Genomic DNA, 21,896 nt, shown 5'->3' with positions numbered 1-21,896 from the left:
GCCATTCAGCCTTCTACATGTCAGTGTCACATGCATCCATGTTGCATCACAGTTGCACACTTGTCAAATACACACACATGCACATGTGCACAGTGCAGATACATGCAGCTGGAACCACCATCCATGTATGACACCACAACCATGCCAACGTACATACACAGTAATTCAAACATGTGTGCTCCCACACCTGCATTTGGTCTGCATGCCTACCTACACATACACCATCCATGTGTCTCACACATGAGAGGTTCACATGTGTCAGCCTCACGCCCCTGTACATACACATCCATACATGGCCATACAAATACACATATGAAACCTGCACACTACTGGCACACCACAACACGCACAGCGTCCAATCAGTATGCATGTATGCTTACCGCTCGACTCCAGACGGGTCTGCCTCTCAAGGACCTGGACGTGGAGCGCTGGGTGTGTGCGTTCCAGGACCCTCATTTGGTGGTCTGTTAGGTGGACCCGGCGACCCTCGGCATCTGCTGCCTTCAAGAGGTGCTGGGCCTTGTCAAGGGCCCTGGACCTGAAGTCCTACCAGCGCTTCCGAACATGTTTGATGTCGCAGACTGCCACCCCCTCCTCGTGGATGGCAGTCACGATGTCCATCCAGATCCTGGTCCGTCCTTCATTGTCGGCGCGTGAACTTCCAAAGAGGGCATCATACTGCCCCAGGTCTTGTTCCACCAGGACACCAACTTCCCTGGAATTGAAGTTGGTGGCCCTCTGCCTCTCTGGCTGGGGGTTGCCAGTGGTGTCAGATGGTGTCCGACATGGCAACCCTAGAGGCAGGTGTGGGTGGGCAACTGGGTCCTGGGGCTGGGCTGTGGAGCGATGGTATCCCAGTCAGGAGTCTTCAGGTCCATCAGGGGTGGTCACAGCAACTGCACCCCTGGCTGACGTACAGGCAGCAAATAGCAGGGGACGTGGGCAGCAGGCAGTTAGGCAGCAACAGATGGCTGGTGGGAGCGTGCTCAGGGCTCTGGGGGGCAGGAAAATGACCTTTTGGGCAGGAGCGTGGTCTTCCGTGTGTATTCGCATGGCCAGCTTGATACGGAGTGATTAGGCACGTGAAAAAATTGCATGTCAGCATGTAATTCGAGGAAAGGCCCTTAGCGCATAAGCCCGTCAGTGACGTTAGGCACGCAGGTGTTGCCCACAACACGGGTGCATAGTGAATCAGCACGTGAGAAAACTGCACGTCACCGTGCCATTGGAGGAAAGGGCCTTAGCGCGTAAGTGACGTTTCACGTGTGGGCTGGCTTAACATGTACGAGTATCACGCTATCTTCTTGTACGTGCTTATTGTGGAGAGCGAGCGGGTGTATCTTGTACTTCTTGTCGGTTCACAGGCGATTACATCACAACGTTTCCAGTTCGTACTCCCTGTTTCCTCAGACTGCGTTCTTTTCTTCTTTTGGCTGGGGTGTTGCCTACGCGCACACGCACATCTTTTTCATGTTCTTTTACAAGGCAGACGGTGAGTCGCGCACATATTTTCCAACTGTGGTTGCCCCCGTGTGTCGCAAACCCCTTAAGAGGTCAATGTAGGCTGCGTGTAACACGCGTATGCTTATTTTTGTGTTTCTGGGTGCCACAGCGTAGTGCGGGTTTATTTTTCCACGCACGTGGTCTACCAGGGGTTGCGTGCACGTGTGCTTTTGTTTTTGGGGTGCCTGTGCATTGCGTGACCCGTCATCTTCCCCCAGGGATCACATACAGCCTTGCTAGAGCACTAGGGTACGAATTCCATCTAGTGCCCTACCCCTTTCACCCCAATTGCCCAGGACAATTGTATACTGCAAATCCCACACGCACAACAACATCAGTGCCATGGTTGGGAGGCGACCAAGCAGTAAGGGAGGCAAAGGTGGCCGATGTCCAAAAGGTGGGCGTGGTGGGTGCGGTAGGGGACGTGGCCAGGATTTGCAGAGTGCCCCTAGACACACGTGTGTGGAGGACCAATCAGGGACACCCAAGCCACCCCCCATGGTTGTGGGAAACGTAGCTGATACCATCCCAGCTCAGCCCTTGTTGGACCGGCCCATTTTGGCACCTGAACCAGCACAGGATGACTCCCAGGCTGACTTCCAGGTCAGCAAGTCTAAGCCACATGTGGCGGTGCAAGTGGCTGTCACCAGGCCACGTGGATCTGGGGCAGCAATATCATCTGCAGCCCCAAGTAGGCAGGGTGGGGAGGCTGCAGTGGCAGCTGCAGCTCTATCCACCCCAGCTCTGAATCTCCCAGCCGAGACAGTGTCGGTCCAGGTCCATCAAACCGACGTTGGCCACCCTGCAGCCAATGCCTGCACCAAGACATATAGTCATTGTGCATTCGCACACTTCTAGTATCCAGTCCAGCTGTGCTTCTGCCCCTACTGACCAGAGTGGCGTAAGCCACTCAGGATCCGCACCACCTTTGAAAAAGAAGAAGAAGGGTGCTCTGGCACTACAGGCTGAGACCCCAGACACGGCTACACACTCCGGCACATCAAGGAAGCTTAGCTTTAATGACGCCGAACTTGATGCACTTGTGGCCTATGTGTCAGCACATACCCGCAAAATGGTGGTGACTGCAGGCTGCAAGACCACACCTGGTCAATGTAGGGCACACTGGCAGACCATCGCAGACCAGATTAGTGCCCTTGGATTTGTGAGGCGCACAGCTGATGATTGCTACAAGCGGTGGAATGACCTGAAACGCAGAGCAAAGAACAAGCTGGCCTCAAATCATGCCTCTACTCTGGTGACTGGCGGTGGGTCTCCACCAGAGGACAACCAACTCACTGAACATGAGTCTGTTGCTGGAACCTTCGTCAAGAAGGAACAGATCCAGGGCGTGGGAGACCTACCAGATTACGACGCATTGTCCGGTGAGTGCCCATGCATGTGTGTGTAATCCATGTGTATGTTGTTTGGGTGACGGGTTCTGATTGAATGCCAGGTGAGGGTGTGTACTCCTGAGTGGTATGGGTCACCCATTTGCTTCCTCCAGAACATTCACCGGCCTTGGATTTGGGTATGACAGTATCCCTTATGCCCACAGTAGCCAATTAGCGCCACAATACTTCAGTTGCCCTTGAAATGTCATCTTGCTACAACATTGTACTGAATTTTTCAGTGTTCATTCAGGCTGATTGTTTCAATTCTCCCATTTTTGCAACACATTTTTATGCCCTAATGCCACATATGTGACATGCTGTCATTGATTACACCCACATTGGCCCACATTTGTTGCCTTGTTATGTGAATGATTAGACAATTCAGGCTGATTGAGTATTGACCTGCTCACATTAATTTTTGTGGCCTGTTTGAATGTGGAACATGATAGTTGTTTCCTGTCATGTTGAAGTGACCAACCATTGATGTGTACATCTACCTGCGATCACTGTATTATTGTGCACTGGATGTGTTGCATTGTGTGGCACATGCATATTTTGTCACACTATTTAGCATTTCTCATCTCATCATGTCCATCTCCCATGGATGGGTGACAGTACTCATTCACTGACATATGGCTGTACTTGTCAAATGTACCATGGCTAGGCTACATGCCATCTGTGTGCTGGCATGTGTCATGTATGTGTATTGGACATGCCACTCACAGGCTAATGTGTGATGCCAGTGCTAGCCAGCATGCACCAAATGTGTTGCTTTTCCATCTTGGTGTCCTCAATGTCTGCTTTTTGCCTCCCCTTCCAACTCATTGACAGTGCATGCATGCCAGGGTTATTGTCATGTGGGACATGTGTAAATCATGTCCTGGATCTCTGGCTTGTAAGGCCTATATGTGTGCTATGGTGCTCATGCCTTTTTCCATTTGTTGTGTTTCATGTTTTTGCAGGTGATGACCATACTGTCCAGGGGTGTCTCTGGTTGCACCTCCCCAGACCTCTATGATTCAGGTGCTTAATCGGATGATGAGACTAATGTGCTGTCGCAGGTGAGTGTTTCTGGCAGTGATTCTGTTCTGTCCAACCCACCTGCACCATGGGTAGAACCCTCTATGGGGATGTCAGTGTTGGTACCTCCGCCTTTGGCGGTTACGGATGCAGGGTCACACTCTACAACATCTGATCCTGTTCCTGGGCCAGCAGATCAGAGGGGTAATGCAGTCCTGCAGCCTCAGGTAGTGCTGGCACAGCAAGATGCAGATCGCCTTGCCCCAAACAGGTGTGGTGCCCGCCGACGCGGTGGCCGTGCGCCACCAGGCAATACTGTATGGGAAAACTCCATTTACGGTATTGCAGCACAACAGGGAGCATCAGTTGAAATGATGGCTCAGGCAATGGAGAGGGTGGCCACTTCCATTCTCCCCCATGAAAGGCAGATGGAGCAACAACTGCAGCCAACACACTCCATTTGCCAATCACACAGGGAAGACATGTTGGCGTCCAACAGGGACCGACGGGCAGCACTGGCGACTCTGCGGGAAGACATTTCTGTGGAGTCACAGGGCCACAGGGAAGCCCTGAGGTTAGAACTCCAGTTCCTCAGGCAGACTCTAAGCAAACTTGAGGCTTCCTGAAATTTAAGCTAACACGTTCGCTCTCAACTGAGTTGCAGGCAACTCGGGAGGCGATCCGGGCATCACGCGAGGCCATGTGTGCAGAAATGCAGGCAACCCATTAGGTACTGCATGAGGATCTCCGCGCTATCATCCTCCAGAATCAGACCTTCAACACCTGCATGCTTGCTGCCATGGAGGACCATACCAAAGCTTTGTGTGGGCTTCCTCCCATAGTACCACCACCTCCTGATGCAGAAGCAGAGGGTGAAGACAGCGACAGCAGCAGTTCTCTCACAATTGCGTAGCCGTGCAGGCCATGAGCCCATGGAGGTATTTTTGTTTTCGCAACATCCACACAGGTGGGTGTTGTTGTGCACCTGTCCTCGAACCTCCTGGGTGCCCACCCCCCCGGCTCCCACATGGCCATTTTTGAAATATTTTTTTTTTGCCTTGTGTGGCTCCCGTGGGCATCCACTGTGCATTCCAGCTGGGCACATGCAGGCTTGTCCTGTGTTTGGGTTAGATGCTTGGGTTCCTGACACACACACCCCTCCTGCTTCCCTTTCCATGGGCTTGCAAAGGGTGTGACCAAGTGGCAGTGACTTACACAGTGACATTGGGCTCCCATGAGCTGTGTGGGCAGTCTGTAGTCAAAACTGTGTGTACATACCTAGTAGGGATTGTTGTTGTATTGAACACTGCATGGTGTATTGATATGTGCTTGTGCATCCATGTCTTCCTCCTTATTCACAGGTACCTTCTTCATGTCTTCACAAGGCCGTCTCCTTTGCGGATGCAGTGCTTATTGTATGCAGCACACTGACACATGTGCCTGACGTAAACACTCTGCAGTTGGAAGGGGTGTATGTGCTGGCTTATTCAGGTTGTAAAACTTGCACTACTTTCATTTGGTACTGTCATATTTTGGCAATGTTTCATCCTGTGTTGCTGTATTGTGTTTCTGGTAAGTATTTGGTCATGTGTGCTGTTTCTTATTGATTATTGGGAGCATATTGTCTGTGGCCTGTTTCCATTTGGAACAGTGCACTTTGTGACACTTGTGTCATGTGTTGTGCATTCCTTTGTTTGCTTTCACATTGCATGACATGCCATGGTGTGTTGGGTAGCGGAGATGCGGAGGGGTTGGGTGACATGGCGCTGTTTTCATGTTATATTTTGCAAGGGGGTAGTCATTCATGCAGCATAAATGTGTGTCTTGACACAGCATTGGTTGTCTTTGAGTAGGTAGGGATGCACACAATGTAACACCTCCAGGTGACCAATCTCAGGCTGGTATGATTGTGACAGTTGACTGTCCCTTATGTCATCATCATTGATTGTCAGCTGGTATGTACCAGGGCTGTGTGCACTCCACAGGGGTGTGATTTTAGGTGATTTTAGGTGAAGTAATTAGCCACCAGCTGCGTACGGGCTGCCTCACCACGTGCCCTTTCCCCTCCCATGCGTAGCGGCCGTGCATATGGTTGGGGATGTGGGGGCACCACCATGTCCACCGGCAGGCCCCGGCGTGTTGCAACATTGTGCAGGACACATGCTGCCACTATGATCCTGCACACTATTGGGGGCGCATATAGCAGCTGCCCACCAGAGCGGTCGAGGGAGCGAAAGCGTACTCTGAATGTGTGCTCCACTATGCCCCGGGTTGCAATATGGGCTGTGTTGTATCTTATCTCGGGTGGTGTGGTGGGGTTCCGAATTGGCGTCATCATGAGTGTGCTCAGAGGGTAGGCACTGTCCCCTGGGGAGGTGATGATGGGTATCATTTAGTGGGGTTGTGACATTACTCAGTATCTGACATACATGCATGTGCAGAGGCATTTATACTCACCAGGCAGCCATGTATCACCATGCCACCCAGCTTCTAGGTCCCGGTTTAGGGTTGACATTCTGTCAATGAAACTGTCATGGGTGGACCCTGGATAGTTGGCATATACTGAGGTGATGATTCCCTTGGCATCACATACTACCTGCACATTGATGGAATGCCAGTGCTTGTGGTTTCTATAGATGTGCTCAGTTGCCCTGGGAGGACGTAGAGCCACATGGGTGCAATCACTGGCACCAAGCACTTTGGGGAAGTGTGCCACCCCGTAAAAATCCTGGACGGCAGCCTGCCTTTCTACAGGTGTTCTGGGCAGGTATATGTGCCTGCGGACTGATGGGCGTGCAGTCATGAAGGCCAACACCTGGTGTAGGCAGCTTGACTGTGTGGCCTGTGACACCCCCCCCACTATGGCACTTGTCCGCTGAAATGAACCAGTGGCCAAGAAGTGCAGTACATTGAGCACCTTTTCCAAGGGGCTCAGTGCTTGCGAGCACAGGGTGGGTGATGTGAGGTCATCCTCCCACTCACTCACCAGGTCGAGTATAATGTGAGGTGGAAGCCTGTACCTCCCATACACCTGGTCATCAGGCATCCCAAAAAGGCTGGTCCTGGGTGTAAAAATTCTGGCCCTGACTATCCTCCTCCTCCTGAGGTGTCCCACGACCACTGCTGCGAGGAATGGTATATTCATTGTAGCGTCTGAGCTTGTTTGTTGTTTGCGCGCACTTTTATGCTGCGCGGGTCCGCGTACGCCTGCTTCCTGTTGGCGTACGTGTTTCCGGATTAGCGCGTCTTTTTTGGCGCACGCGTTCCCCCTGTTCGATTCCATGAATATGTGTTGTAGGCATGCGTGTGGGCGCTCCGCGCATTTGCCTCCTGTACTTCCCCCGTAACGCCCACATTTTCACGTGTTGTTCCCCATTCCGCATGTTATGCCCCGTGTTCCCCCTACTTTTGTTGTGTGCGCCGCACAATGTGCGCTTTTGCTGGGCGCGTAGCGCATGCCGTTTGATGACGTGTGCGCCCGCGTGCACCACGCAGGATTTTAGCGCACATCCCAGTATTTACATGCGCACGGACTTCCATGAATCGATGTGCGCGGCTTTCACACGCTTGTACTGCGATTTTCGCACTTGCGCTGCGATTCGCACGCTTTCGCACGCTTGCGCAGAGATTTTCGGCGCACATTAATTCCATGAATCGGCCTGCAAATGTTATTTTGGAAAATTATTTTCAGTCTTTCTCCCTTGAACATTTCTACCTCAGTCTTTCAACCCGACCCCAGTCGGCTATGTTCGATCAGCACAAAACCGTCTCTTCCTGTCGCAACACATGGAGGGCTGTGAGGTGACTCATGGAGGCCGGGAATTACACAGAAGGTGCCGCCTTAGAGCAATTCTTGCCCGCTGTCCATGGGAGTCCCAGCAGACCAGAAGGGTGGAGCAGCAGATTGGGGGAGAGCCGGTGGCCGAGCAATGTCAGTAAGTAAGTATAGACTCAGCCAAATGGTTATAGGGGAAGTTGTGAATAGATGTTGGGTGTTGGGTGGTGTTGAATACTTGTGGTTGGTAAGATGCAGAGGTGGATGCTAATTGTTCATGGATAGGGAACATTCGATCTTGAGGCAACCAGTTTTGGCAATTGGCCTACGAAATTGGCTTGATGGTACGGATGATACACACGATGTAAATATTAAATATCCGTGGGTTGGGTGTTATAGCTCAGGTCATGGATGACGGTATCCCTGTGTATAGGGCTTAGCAAGTAGAGCTAACTTGAATTGTGGAAGGTGTTCTTCTGGTTAAGTCTTGCAGAGGCGTTTTATGTACAAATTAGCGCTGTAGGTACAGATTGATCATGTGAAGTATTGGTTTTCCCTATTAGGAGGCAGGAAGACGGCCGTGGATATGTGTTGTTTGTATTTATTGGGGTCTCTGTGTCATTGGGAAATGTTGTGGTCAATTTTGTGAGTGGGCAGGTTTTGGCAATCTTTTTTTCCTCTTCCTTCTGCATTATACAGGTGACATCACCAGTAATGTTTGCATATATGACTTAGAAAGAATTAGGGTTGCAGGAGTTTCTTATGATGATCGAGGAGTAGAGGAATTAGTGTGTTTTGGGAGTGGTGTGCGGAAGTCGCATGTGCACGATTGGTGGGTGTATCCAACAAAGGTGAAGAGTTGCAGAAGGGCTGTTCGTGGAGCGCTCCCAGGGCATTGATCAAGAGCTGGAAAGGCGTGTGATTTGTACAGCTTAAACTGTTACTTTTCTTTTTCTTTTTTACATTTTTTTTAATTTGTGATTGGTTTGTCAAAAACTTTACAAAAAGAAAAAAACTTCATTACATAAAACACATTATATACAAATGCCAAAAATGACCTATTACAATGTTAAAAATCATATGGTAGTAGTGTCTTAAAGTAGTTGCACAAGAAACCAAGGGGAAAGGAATAAAAAAGACAAAATACAACTTTTTTAAGCAGTTACACCAAACATGTGTTTCTTAAAGTTTCCCTCAAATATGAATTGTAAAATGATTTTTAAATGTTGGGATCTCCCATGATTTTCCAAATGCGGCAACCGCTACCCCTTCAGCGGTCGATGTTGGATTCAGAATTCTTCTCCACAATTGAATTAAATCAAAATGTGTTAGTTGCACCCACTATTTTGTTAAAATAGGAGGTCAGTTTGAAGTATATGGTAGGAAAATCCATAAATAGGTGTTTGATATTCTCTACAAGTGTCACATGCTGAATCCAAAGGATCAATGACACCCCTTATTAAGATCTCCTTGGTGTGGAGTGCATTTCAACAAATGTGTAGTATCATGGAGCAATAGTATGTTTGGAAAAATCAAAAGACAATATGGCTACCAAGCTTCTATGCTTGTGTTCATGAGACAGATGTTGCAGTCAAGCAAAGCTGTGTAGTGCGTTAGTTGTTCCTATCCAATGTTGCTCATATAGGGCAATTTTAACCTTTCCCAGCGTGAGTTCCAGAGTTCCCACATACAATCCCAAATCAGAAAGTATTAATTCACAATGGGATTTCAACTTCAGTAAAAAACCAACTGAATTGAATTTTGTAATATGGAAGTCAAATCTACCATTGAACATGGATCTTGAGTGAAACAAGGCACAGTCAAAATCTTATGGCCGCTACAGGGACCGCATTAGGAACTCGCAGAACAGGTGTCAAAATATTCCCTTCTATGGTCTCCAGCCAGAGTTGAGAATTATTAGATCATAACTCCAACCCATAAATCAGCTTTGGAATGACCTTCCCCTCATAGAATGGTAGGGTTGCTTTAATTGAATATGTTTCATGTTTTCTATCAACGAAGCTCAATTGATTAGTTAAATTATTTGCCTTCAAAATTACTGAGGCGTGTATAACTTTAAAGCTGGGTCTTGAAGAGAAATGAAAACCCAAATATATCAGACTGGAGACAACTTCTAATTCTTTTGCCTGAAACAACCATTTACCTGGGTCGTGTTTTCTAGTTCTAGAGAGCAACAGCATTTCTGTATTTTGTGGGTTTATCACTAAGGCATTCTCCTTTGCATCGATGGTGAATGCTTACAATAGTCTACACACCCCGGTCGTTGCCTGATCGAATAGGAAAAAAAACATCTGCTTAGGGCATTCGTGAAGTTTTTATTGTACCGAATCTGGGAGTAATTACCACAGCTGAATTGAGGGTCTCACCAATAACGGAAATGTATAAGCCAAAAAGACAGGCAGCTTACACACAGCCTTGTCTTTGGCCTTGATATGTTACAACTCTACGTAAAAGGTTTCCAGCTTGATTGAATGGAATACAAATTCCTGTATTAGAATATAAACAGATAATTAGGCACAGGAGACCTTCAGGCACCCCCCATTTGGCTAATTCAGACCATAACCCTATGAAATCCACCTTATCAAAAGCCGCAGACAGGTCTATTGACATGACGTAAATTCCTTTGTTTTGGGAGCTCCAAGGTGATTTTTGTAATTAGCGCAAGGCAGCCCCACTTATGTTGGTGGAGTGTTGAAAGCCAGTTTGGAAGCGATTTAATCTGCACATCTTGTTCAGCCATTTTTCCATTTTTTTGCTGCAGAACCATAAATTCATTGTTTAGTCCATCTCACCCTATTCCCTAACTCTCAGATTACTGGAACCATGTACATCAACCCTGGCATAAATCACATTGAAATTAATCTTTACCATATTATGATCACTCCATTTGTTTTCCACAACCAAAAAGTCAGAACAAGCATTCAGTAACAGTCGATCAACAAATATATAGTCCAATGCCTGTCTGGGGATCAACCCCATTGACCATAAACAAATATAGGCCTTGCATGATAAGTGTCCAGTTAATCCTGCCGTTGCTGTGGCACCCTTAGGAAGATAGTCATCAGTCACTGCTAAAATCATCATTGGGAAAGGTGTTAAGACAGTCAGCCTTTAGATCACCAGCAACCAAGATGAAACCGCCCTTCTTCAGCTTTTTCCATTGTGTTATGCATTTTTGTAGACTTTTTAAAAAATCGTCTATATCAGCTATTCTTTTGTGCCAATAAATGTAGACAAGAAGAAGAGGGGCAAACAATTCACAAGAATGCCTCTTGGCAGCTAGAGTACCAAACAGTGTTTTTGCAATTTTCATACCTACCAAATCATGGCCAGTTTGAATTGCTATAATTAGCCCACCAGATGGTCTGCCTATTTTAACTAATGTAGCTGCTTGATGAAGAAGGTCATAACCATCTAGGTAAGGGCAGCTAGTTAGCCACGTTTCTTGAAAGAACATTACAGTATTAACTTTCAAATTGGACCAAGCGTCAGCAAGTATTCCATCTGACACATTTGAGGGTAAGGGTATCAATGTTTAACTGTTATCTGAACATTTGGTATCGAAGAAAAGTAAAGTGAATTTATTTTATTAGAGCAGAAGTGTTGAAAACCCCGACTTGGGGGCAAGTAAGTATTAAAGTAATAGCGTGTAGCAAAACCATGGGGGTCACACCCCTACAGCATAAGTGCAAGTCCCTTCTTTGATATAAGCAAAACATTTGTGTAAATATAGAACAGAAGGGACACAAAGCACAGAGAGTAGACTGCCATGGCCAAAAGGAGGCAGCTTCTCCAAATGTGTGCAACAACCATTACACAAGAGGGTCAAAAGGTGAAGAGGTTGAGCAAGCAAATGGCTATATTGGAGTTGTGGAAACTGTTCCAGGATGATGGAGGAGATGTGGCGTGGCATCACTGGAGCGCAAAAGAGCACAAAGGGAGAAACAAAAGTCAGAAGCGTGAGTGTGCAAAGAGAGAGGCACAGAGACAAAGAGAGCTTGAGAATATGGTGAGAAGGAGAGTAGAAGAAGAAAGGGAAAGGCAAGTGAAAATAAAGCAGGACAAGAGGAAGTGGAGCAGCTCCTTATGTAACGACAGCGCATAGAAGAAGATACATGCGCTGTAATAGAACTACAAGTTAAGTTGGGTTTATCATGTTTTATTGATGACGATGAAGGAGAGAAGCAGGGGAGGTGAGAGCGAAACCAAGGCATGAGACATAGCCGGGTGTCTCTGCTGGTAGACAGAGATGACATTGCATCCTCCGTGAGGGGGGAATGCGGAAGACTGAATAACATATAAGACGGGTGGCATGAAGACGCAGTGTTAAGAAAGCTTAGTATCCAAAATAACTTTAATAGCAAAGGCGGATGTACGGGGTCTGATGATGATTTAGTAGGGATCGAGGATGAGGGAGTAGAGCGGTCTTTCCACAATCATCAAGGGAAAAGCCCTGACTGAGACAGAGTGTGTGGACTAAGGGAGGACAATGTAGACAGCATTACCCCATACACGCAAAGGCTCAGGGTTGTCCCGGCATGACGGAAGAGAGAAATGACGAGGGCATTTACCACCACTAAAGACACAGGGAGACAGGATAGAAAGACTGGACTGACTCAATGCACATTATTAGAGAAGGGAGGGGAAGTGGATATATGACATCAAAATACTGATGGCAGGCACGACATTAGCGGTGGGTGACATGGAAAGCTTACTTTTGGCCCTTCTACGGCTACCCAGGAGTAACCATGCAAAAGAAGGAGTATGATGGCTCGATGTTTAAGAAATGTCAAGTGGCCATGTGGTGTGCTCTGCGGGGACAGTACCCAGACACCTCAGACATTAGCACAAATATGGCACGCAAAATGGGGGAAGACAAAGACCCCTTGCAGTGTATTCAAGCTATTCAAGAGAAATGGAGACTTGAAAACACGAGAACCGTGGGACAAAGCATTGGGGTTTTTTTACCATATACTTTCATGGACAACGGACCGAGATGCACATATGTGTCCACATTGATACTTTTAAGGGCATACTTCAAGCCCAGCCATCGTCCACTGGACTGACCGCTCTTCACCACCCACCCCCACTTGGGGCATCTACACCATTCCATCTGCCTTGATAAAGACCCACACGGTCGAAACACGTGTCAGCTGACCACAATTGGGACTATGAGTCCACATGAAACAACCGATAAACAAACAAATAAAAATTGCACTTAAAACAGACTTTAAAAAAAGTGTGGCAAATCCACTTTTTGAAATATCAAACAAATTGCAAGGTATCCAGGATAAACCCCTGATTGTTACCATATACTATGACAAGGGTGGCCAGAGCAGGTGCAAAAGCAGCTTAAGAATTTGGTTGGGATGGAGGCTAAACCATGGTCCAAGATCCAACTCACTATAGTGCACTGTTGTAGGCTAATGCAAGATAACGCAAGAAAGATGCGTGAGGAACTAAAGCATAAAAAGGCGATGTTAGTGCAGAAGAAGTTGTCAAAGTATGCAATGGAAAGGGCAGTGTTAACGTACATGGAAGGACCAGGAACCCTTCATGCGCAGTACAGACCGATGTTTTATGGGGCTGGGTGGGGCGACACATACCACGGGGTTAGAGGAAAAGGAGGGGTACCTAGGGGAAGCGGAGGGGTACCTAGGGGAATTGGTTCTAAGGGGGATATCAGAGAAAAATGGGAGGACCACCCCAATGTTGGCTGTATGGACAAATAGGGTGCATTTCCCGAGTATGTAGGAGCAGGGGGAATGCAACAGAATGGGGGATGCAGTATCAGCCCACATACCAGGGAGAGCAGACTGATTACTATGCTCCAGACCAAACAAAGCGACAGGCGCAGGCATCGGAAGCACCCACACAAGAATATCAGTCTATGACACAGACACCCCAGGTACAGGGGCCTACACAGCCATGATCACAGGTACCACCTGCACCAAAGGTGCAGAATAATACTCAGTTACCGTACTCGACACAGCAGAATGATGGGACAGTGACACGCATAGACTCAATAGGAATGACTCATATTCAAAAGTTGGGGAAGGTAACTGTTGGTGGGAAACTTGTTCACAGGGAAAAGAAGGTAACTGTACCCCTAATAGGACAGCTCACAGACAGACCTGACATGTTCCATTCTATCGATTACAGCCAACCCGGCAGAGGAACCATGTATAGGGGTCACGATAGACGACAAGACCATTTCCTTTAACATAGACACAGGTGCAACAATATCCTGTATCAGGGAGGGAAGGTATCCAATGTCAGGCAACACCATGAATTTGCAGGGATTTTCTGGGGTGATGGATTTAGTTCCTTGTACAGACAATCTTACACTTTCTATAGGGGAGCATGACTTAGTTCTACCATTGTTGTATTCCCTACAGACACCAGTAAACATAATGGGGAGAGACATTATGAGCAAGCTCAACATGACCTTCTCATTTACTGACCAAGGGATAATGTGTTCCAAATCTGGGATTCACTTTCTAAATGTGAGTGAAATTATTCAAGTCTATTGCGGACGTACAGTACAGACGGTGGTGCCAGCAGATGAAGAGCAGTTCCAATATGGAGTAGAAGTAATAATAGCATGGCTTTCGAGGATTCAGGGAAAATTGTGGCATGTTCCAAATTAATACATATTCAGACTAGAGCTACCATTGGACGAGCCAGAGGGGACGGTGATCTCCATAGAGGCAGTAATAGTGGGGGAAGACATAATAACAGTGCACGGGACAGATGACACTGGACAAGCATGGAGGACAGTGATTGTAGTGGGAGAAGGGTACAGGTTAACTACGATGACTGATAAAGAATTGTTCAAAGACAACCGCTCGGATCACAAGATGGTGTTCGACATTAGCATTACTTACTGGGTGAAAATACACTACAGAGAGGTACCACAGAGAATGGCGATGGGACTACAAGCACTGCTGTCATTTCTCGAGGAAGACTTGGCCAAGGTCTCCAGTGTCTTATGGACCAAAGAGAGGTACCTCAAGAGGGTGTCGGTTTCAGCCCCTTTGAGTTACTCTTTGGACATCCCATGAGGGGGCCCTTTGTCTTGATCAGAGAAGGTTTGGAAGCCATGCCTCCAGGTCCTGCCAAGCAATTGGGGACTATATGTTAGGCCTCAGACGGAGGATGACACAGATGACGGGTGAGGCAACAGCGAATCTCAAGGTCAGCCAGGAATTGAATAAGAACTGGCATGACCCTAAAGTGTTGAAAGTGGATTGGATTCCAGGACAGGAGATCCTTGTGATGGAGCCTACCAAGCCTCGTGCTTTGGCAGCCAAATGGACTGGACCCTTCAGGATAATCTCCAAGATGGACAAAGTCAATTATCTGGTTGACATTGGAGTCTCTGGGGTGTCCCCTCAAGTATTCCACGTCAAAAGGCTCAAGCCTTTCCATAGGCGAGCAGAGAGCTCATGTCTCTTGCTAGCTTCAGAGCAAAAAGAGGATGAGAGTGAGCCCCTTCCTGATTTGCTGCATAGCAACCCTCAGGATGGCTCAGTGGAGGGAGTACATCTCTCTCCCGATCTGATGACAGAGCATCAGATGGCCTGCAGGGCTTTGCTCCAGCATTGTTCCTCTCTGTTCTCACTGACACCAGGTTTTACACCATGGTGTAGGCACGAAATTGACACTGGTGGCAGTGTGCCTGTCAAAAGCAGGTGCTACCGTATGTCAGATACCGTTAAGAACCACATCCAGGCTGAGGTCGCCAAGATGCTGGATCTGGGTGTTATTGAACCCTCAACCAGTCCCTGGTCCAGTCCAGTGGACCTTGTCCCCAAGGCAAGTTCCCTGGCAGGCACCAAGGATTGGAGGTTCTGTGTGGACTACCGAGGAGTCAATGCCGTTACCAAAGCTGACGTGCACCCATTGCCCAGGGCTGATGAGCTTGTGGACACCATAGGTGCTGCCAAATTTGTAAGCACCTTTGACCTAACCTCAGGCTATTGGCAAATAGCTCTGAAAGACCATGCCAAGGAAAAGACAGCATTCTCAACACCTGACGGACTATACCAGTTTAGGGTCATGCCTTTTGAGTTGAAGAATGCCCCTGCCACTTTCCAGATATTGGTCAATCATGCGCTCAGTGGGCTGGAGGCCTTCTGTGTGGCCTATTTAGACGCACCTGGGAAGAGCATTTGACAAATCTGGATCAGGTGTTGCAGGCCTTGAAAAGGGCTAACCTCACTATCAAGGCCACCAAGTGCCAGATAACTCAGGAGAAAGTCACGCATCTTGGTCATGCGGTAGGAGGGGGTCAAATCCAACTTCTCCCCGGTAAAGTACAGGATGTACATGACTGGGAGACTCCCACTACTCAAACCCAGGTGAGAGCTTTTTTGGGCCTCACTGGGTATTATCGCAATTTCATGATGGACTATGGGACCATAGCTGCACCTCTGACAGCTCTGACTTCACCCAAACAACCTAGGAAGGTTAATTGGACTGAAGACTGTCAGAGGGCCTTTGATGGCTTGAAAGAAAGTCTGTGTAGGGCACCTGTGTTGGCTAGACTTCACCATAGAGCATAGACCAGGGAAGAGTCACGATAATGCAAATGACCTTTCCAGAAGGTATGTTGACCGTCTGGATGAGGGTGTCTATCTCGTGGGAGATTAGGCACCCTAACCTCAGTCTAGGGGGGCGGCTGTGATGCTGGAAATGCATTGGAGGGACCAGGCCTCCCTGTCCTTGTCCTGTAGTCCTTTTTCATTTGTGTTCTGTATTGTTTTCTACCCAGTAGTCCATGTGGGATTCCTGGCAGTGTAGCTCTTCCTATTTTTGGTTTGGTGTACAGACCCATGGGATACCCATATGGCACCCATGTTTGGGGGTACAACCCTGTGTCCCTAGTGTATGTTTTTGGGCACCTGTGTGTGGCCCACAGAGCGGGGAATGGGCTGGAGGCAGCTCCATGCTGAATTTGACAGGTGCTCTGAGTATCCCCCATTTTGGGATACGCAGGCCCTAACATTGGAATCAGTTGATTACTGATAGGAAACAGAATGGCCCCTGTGGCCTCTGGCTTTCTATTGCCTGTTACCTTGTTTTCCCAAAGACCTGGGAAGCCCTGACTCTGTCCCTTCCCCCTGACTGGCTGTTGGGTGGAAGTTCCATATATGGTATTGTAGAGAGGTCCAGGCCAGACTGGCTGGAGCCTACCCAGTGACTGTATGTTGTTGGTACACCGTGTGGGTGGGACCTGGGTGAATGGAATGTGTGACCAATATGCACTTCTTGTTGTGGATGTCTGGTTTCTTGTATGAAACACAATGACTGAGTCAGCCCTGCCCAAAACTGGTATGAATGCAGTCTCTAGTGTTGAATGGCTGGGTACTTGTCCCAATACACATTCCTTGTTGTGAGTGTCTGAGAGGGATGAGAATGGCCTGAATGCACTGTATACCTGATCGGCTGACTGACTGCTGAATTCCCTTCTGAGTGATTGGTTGCCTGAGTGTGACCCAGCAGAATGAATGGGAAGTCAACAGTATATCTGGGGGCCTCTCACTGCTAGAAATCGTTCAGAATCTGAAGTCGAAACTGATGCTTGATCTCGAAACTGAGCCCGAAGAAGAAGGTTAACTGCTAACCTTCACCGAAGCTCCCTGGAAGTCAGACCCTCGACAGGCTGCCGACCGGAGACGGGGACCACCGAGGAGAACGAATAGAAGCAACGGCCATTCCGTCCACCATCGTCGACCAGGGTTTGCAGGTTTGCTATAACCGCTGGAGGCCTGTCGAAGCAGTGTTGCCCAGAAGTGGAGACTGCTTGACACCGTGCCATCGACGCCCAGAGCCGCAACGCTCCATTGATTAAGACATTGAGATTCCTGGACGCCCTCGTCCGCATCACCGACCACCTTATCCCCCCGGAGAAGGCCAGGCCGGCGACGTGCCGAGGAGCATCCGCCGGTAGGTTTCCTGCCTCCCAAAGACCGTAGAGACGCCGGACGACTCGATGCCCTTGCTGGGCCAAAGTTCTTCACAAACTCTTTGCGGTCCTGAACTATCAACATCGAGGTGCCCTGCATGCCTCTTCCTTGCAGGACGTCTTCGACTCGTCATTGATGAGCACCGCCAGGACAGAAGCTGCTGCATTGACGCCGCCAAACTTCCATCGAGGATTCTCGATGGCGAGTTCACTTTCTTCAAGGTCCATCGACGATCCGTGGCTCCTGCTTAAAGGGATTCACTCAAGAATGATCCCTCGACGCCACCTCGAGGAACTCTGCTATTCCAGGTACATTGGGGTGGTAGAACCATTTTAGAAGGGAATAAGACTCATTGAACAATATATGGACTGGGCTTGTAGTATATCTTTATTTTACAGGTTGCCCAGGTGGGGGGATCTCCACACAGAACTGTGTCTAGGTAACGGGGCCAGTATTCTGCCAATTGTTCCAACCAAATGCTTTCCTCCTATGTCTATTGTTGGTTACCTATGTTAATTGATTTGTGTGACATTTGACCAGAGTACAATTGATGCACTTTAATTAAATCTGATAATAATTGTGGTACCACTCAGAACTGTATATATTTGCCATTGTAGATTAACTGAGCACAAAGTGAGTTATTGTGATTGTGTATATAACCTTGAACGTTAATTATATAAAGACTGTGCTTTAACTAATACAGTGTACGGAAATTCGTTTGTGGGTGCTTGGGGACTACACTGTACTTAAGAACCAGCCTGCATCACCTCCTAAGAAGCTAGGTCTTGATTGCTTTTTCATTGCTACCAACAATAGAGAATCTTGGCTGAGGTCCTCTGTGCCTCTCCTCGACCATATAGAGAGAGGAGTACAGACACTCCCTCCAGTCTTTACACTCATACAGGGTGTCCAAACAGAAGCTCAAGGGGGATAAACCACACTCCATTCTGTGTCACCTCCCTGTAGGCCAACAGAAGGCATGGCAGGAGAATATCCCATTTTCTCCTCAGGTGCTCTCCCAAGACACATATCATACCTTTCAGGGTCTTGTTGAACTCTGCAACAAGCCCATTGGTTTGTGGATGGAAGGATGTAGAGAACGGGTAGGTGACTCCACACTCTTCCCACATAGCCTTCATCTTTCGGCTGGGGCCTCCCTCTGGAACAGCCTCCCTGTCTCTCTGAAACTTGAAAACCATCTCCAGTTCCGGAACCAAAACAGTCCAGGGGACTCACCCTTAGCCTGCTCCTCTGCCTGCTTCTGCAGACACGCCAGAGTGTGACACTTTTTCTGGGCTGTGAAGCAATCAGTCTGACCTGGGCCCCCATCTGATGCAAACCCATCCAGCTTGGGCAGGCCCTTAATATCTGCGCCCACCTGGTCCTCCAACTTAGGATCCAGCACTGCGCCAGGCAACTCTTGGGTCACTGAGTCCCCTGCTTCCAAAGTAAGGTTCTAAGTGGCTAGTAGACCCTCTCCCGTCAGAGTAGGTGACTCAGTAGTCTGTGGACCTGGACTCCGGGCCACCGGCCACACCTGTCCTTCCAACAAGCCCTTTTGAAGCACTCCAGGCCCTAAGGCTCTGAGAGTGTTCCATCTGGCGATCTCTTTGGCCCTCGATCAATAGCTGCTGCGACTTTCTCAGGATCAGGAAGCTCATTACCCAACAAACACTGGACAGGGATGGAGCCTTTCACTGCTACACAGGGCTGGGTCGTATCCCCTTGCAAGCTGAACTCTACTATCGCCAAGGGGCACTTACTCTGTTCATCAAACCCACTCATGCTACAATCAGGCCCATCAATATACTGGCCTGGCTGTACCCACTGCCGGGTGACAGTAGTGACACTAGCCGCGGTGCCTCAAACCGTAGGAGTTTTGTATCCATTAATATACAAATGTTCTAGATAGAGCTGAATATTATTGGGAACTGGGATCTCTTCTGGGGACCTGGTACTTTTCCCACTCAGTAACCAATCCACATTCGACCACGCCCTGGCCTAGTGGTAAGCCCTCCTATATGAGGCCCACACTAAAAATGGCCTCTTCCACAAGTCCAACATTCACTATGGCTTGCTTGGGTAAGCCCTTGCAAGCAGGATCTCCTTTTCTATTGTCCAGCTCCTTACACACAAAACAACCTTTGGGTAGTGAGAATGTAGGTGTTCCAGCGAAAGGGGTGCCTGCTCTCTTGTTTTCAGTGTACATGGCTGTACTAGAGCTTTGGGATTTCTCTTTGTTCTTCAGCGGATATGACTTCGAAAAGGATTGGTTTGGACCCTTGTTTAGTTTTTTGTCTGCCGATTTCTCTTCCGGTGTGGGTGTGCTCGCCATAGCCTTTTTCAGGACTCGAGTACTCCCAAACTTGTCGGCAACCTTTGCAAGCTCCCTAGGCTGTGTGGTAGTCTTGTCCACAAGATGCTGGTGTAGGTCAACCTCACCATTTCTCGATACTTGCTCACATGCATACAAATTGTACATCCCTTTAAATGTGTCAACTTTGTCATCAGTCACCCACCTGCTCAGATATTTCAACGTGTGTGAACACTTCAAATATCTACCCACTTTTCTTTCCAAGCTCTCTGAAGCTTTTGAGATACTGTTCTGTGGTTTTACAAAACTTTCTGAGGAGGGCTGGCTTCATGCTCGCATAAACGTGCCATTACTCAGGAGTTAACTGAAGAATAGCATCAGTCCCTGGTGTCGGTAAGCGACTCATCAGGGCTGCACCCCACAGTACCTCCTGTAGCTGGAAAGCCAGCTCAAGCACTTCAAACCACTCATAAATATCCTTCCCCACTTCGTAAGCCTGAACTAAGTCTTTGGGGAGGGCTTATCTGGGCACTCTGGTTTGAGCCACTATGATTCTTTCGCTATGAGTGGATCTGTTGCCTCCTTCTGATCTTCAAGTGCCAGCTTGTACAGCTCTAGGGTGACCTTGCCCCGCTGTTTCTGTTCTTCTAGTGCTAGTCTCCTCTCCTCAAGCAAGAGCTTTCGAGCCGCTACCTCATTAACAGCCGGAACAATTATTGGCCCACTTAGAAACTGTGCTGATGACTGGGCACCGTGGGATACCTAACCAGCCCCTGTCCTCACTATCACTTTAGAGTTTTGAGAAACCACACTTGCCTCCGATGGATGATTGATGAGAAACACTGCTCGTGCAAAATCCTTGTAATTTTCCCCCTCCGGAAGGTCGTGTCCATTCGGGTACACAGGGCCTAGCCCATCCCCTGGGGTCTTCTCCCCATCTGCCCTTGATCGTACCCATGCTAGGTAGCTGGTCAGCAACTCAGGTTTATTAACCTTAGTGCTGTGGGGAAGTCCCCTCTCTTGATATAAGCCGCGCCGTACATCCATGGCCATGCCTTTTACAGTCTCCATTTCAAGCTCCATGACTATTACTAATACCTAGCAGTGACTAAATGTTGACTGCAACAGTACTTTTATCATTGGGTGACTAACATGTGCGCAAGGCTCCAAATGATCCAAACGCTTGCCACCAATGTGACAAATCAATTTCTGGGCCACCAGTGGTCCAGGGATGAATATCGGTTTCTAAACCACCAATCAGCCCCACACCTCTAGTACACCAGAAGGGATCCGAACAGATTAGAAAAAAGTCAATTATAAACCTCCTTGTCCGATTTTGGTAATGTGGACGGAACAGCAGATAAAATACAATTATTACCCAATGATAAAGGGGACAGTCCAGTTATCGTTGTATAAAAATATCTACTTTATTATTATTACAAGAGAAAGTTCTAGCACACTACAATATACAACCCACCCTGTAAAGGAACACAGAAGGCAGACAGTTTCACAAAGGAAAGGGAAGCACTCTGGATACTGACAGGATGGTAGTCAGTAAAGCAATCCATATTAACTGTTCAAGGCTATTTGGTTTCAGCACCAAGGGTGTAAGGGGTCATAAATGTCACTAGGGCCCTTCGGAGAAGGACCAGGGGCTCACAACCACAATGTACCTGGTGTTTGAGATGTTCTTGATGCTTGACCGGGTCGAGACGGTTCCAGGATGCTTTTTAGCTCCTGTGACTAGGTTCAAAATGGGTAACAGCTGTGGGTATCAGGCGGCAGGCAGTTTGGCAAGCGAGGTTGGGCGGACGGCTGCAGGCTGGCCTACATGATGGCTCAGGGTCATGTATCATTGTCTCTGTGCAGGTTGGTGGATCTGGAATGCTGGTCGAGGCGTC

The sequence above is a fragment of the Ambystoma mexicanum genome, chromosome 4q, assembly GCF_040938575.1.
Source record: "Ambystoma mexicanum isolate Mex_15411 chromosome 4q, UKY_AmexF1_1, whole genome shotgun sequence".
NCBI lineage: Eukaryota > Metazoa > Chordata > Amphibia > Caudata > Ambystomatidae > Ambystoma > Ambystoma mexicanum.
Note: the sequence above shows the minus strand (reverse complement) of the source record.